Here is a 2196-nt window from a genome sequence, read left to right as displayed (position 1 = left end):
AGACAGCTTTATCCTCCCCTGCAGAAGTATGAATCCAATAAAGTTGGTGACTTGGTGGTGCCTGCACTTTAGAGGAAAAAAACGAGTCACGGGCAGAACTTGGGGGCCACCTTTGGGGGGGGGGCTGCGTCCGTCTCTCCTCTCTCTTTCGGAGCGTGTGTGGAGAGCTTTATGGACGGTGAAGCGTTGCAGCCCAGCACGCGATGATATTGCTGCTTTTTTTCATTGTCCCATGAGCTTGAGAACACCCGGCTATCTGCAGAACCATTTCCCGGCTGTTGGAACGGAAGGTCCCCTCCCGGGTGCACAGCTGAGAGGTCTGACTGAGGCGCCAACTACAAGCTCTCTGGAGCTGCCTCAAGTCCTCTGTTCCCTCCCGGGCGGGACTTCAGGGCCTCTCCGCTCATCCCGTGAAGAACCCATCCAGGTTTCACATAGTGTTGCCCATACCACTGGCTTATTTTGAAAACAATTTTTTGATGATTTCTTTTTATTTTTTATGCATATTGGTGTTTTGCTTGCATGTATGTCTGTGTGTGGGTGTGAGATCCCCCGGAACTGGAGTTACAGACAGTTGTGAGCTGTCACATGGGTGCAAGGAATTGAACCAGGGTCCTCAGGAAGAGCAGCCAGTGCTCCTAACCTCTGAGCCATCTCTCCAGCTCTGATTTATTTTACTTTAAATTATGAATATTTCTGTTTGTGTGTGGGTCTGTGCAGGTGTTCAGAGTGGCCAGAGGAGGGCGTGTCCGATTCCCCTGGAGCTATTGTTAGAGGGACTCTGAGCTGTTATGTGGGTGCTAGCCACCGAACTCTGGTCCTCTGGAAGAGCAGTATGTGTTCTCAACTACTGAGCAAACTCTGCAGAAACCCACACACACGAAGCCCTCACGTGCCCCCTCGACAGGCTCTCACTTCCTCACCCCAGCTGTCCCGGAACTTGCTTTGTAATCCAGGCTGGCCTCATATTTACAGAAATCTGCTTACTTCTGCTTCCTTAGTTAGTGCTAGGATGAAAAGAAGCCATCAATGTGCCTGGCTTCCCCACGCCCCCTTTTAGGTACTAGGGATACCTGGCAAACAAGCAATTTACCACTGAGCCACGCCCCCAGCCCCTCACTGGGGGATTCTAGGCGGGGCTCTACCACTGAGCCACGCCCCCCAGCCCCTCACTGGGGGATTCTAGGCAGGGGCTCTAACACTGAGCCACGCCCCCAGCCCCTCACTGGGGGATTCTAGGCGGGGCTCTACCACTGAGCCACGCCCCCAGCCCCTCACTGGGGGATTCTAGGCAGGGTCTCTACCACTGAGCCACGCCCCTAGCCCCTCACTGCGGGATTATAGGCAGGGGCTCTACCACTGAGCCACGCCCCCAGCCCCTCACTGGGGGATTCTAGGCAGGGTCTCTACCACTGAGCCACGCCCCTAGCCCCTCACTGCGGGATTATAGGCAGGGGCTCTACCACTGAGTCACGACCCCAGCCCCTCACTGGGAGATTCTAGGCAGATGTTTCCTGTTAAACCATTTCACCAATCCTCCTTTTACTGTACATTTTACTTTTTCTTTCTTTCTTTAATTTTTTTTCTTTTTGTTTTTTCAAGATAGGGTTTCTCCGATAACCCTGGCTATCCTAAAACTTGCTCTGTAAACCAGGCTGTCCTCAAACTCAGAGATCTGCCTGCCTTTGCCTCCTGAGTGCTGGAAATAGCGGTGTGTGCCCCCACCTCTGGCTCCCCCCTTGCTGTTTAGAGACAGGGTTTCCCTGAGTCGCCAGCTGGTGTTGCAGGCCTGTGCCCCCAGGTCTGGTCCTCTCTAACTTTCTTCTGTCTTCAAACACCAACCTGGTTCTTCGTCCATCCATCCATTCACTCTTCCAAACCATCCCTGGAGCAATGCTGGGGTTATGACTGGTAGAGACAGTCTTGGTGCTGCTTTCCCTGAGCAGGGCTGAGGTTAGACAGGAGAGAGAGAGAGAGAGAGAGAGAGAGAGAGAGAGAGAGAGAGAGAACAAGAGAACACCCCGGCCCAGCTCAGGGGTCATAGAGGAGTTCCTTGCAGAAAGGGCATCTGGGTTAGTATGGGGGGCTGATAAGACTTGGGGACCTGAATAAGAAAATCATGTGTTTAGCGGGGGCGGTGCTCCTGATATTAATCCAGGTATTTGGGAGACAGAGGCAGGCAGATCTCTGAATTCA

This window comes from Apodemus sylvaticus, chromosome 1 (assembly GCF_947179515.1).
Source record: "Apodemus sylvaticus chromosome 1, mApoSyl1.1, whole genome shotgun sequence".
In the NCBI taxonomy this organism is placed as follows: domain Eukaryota; kingdom Metazoa; phylum Chordata; class Mammalia; order Rodentia; family Muridae; genus Apodemus; species Apodemus sylvaticus.
This window is presented reverse-complemented; position numbering follows the sequence as displayed.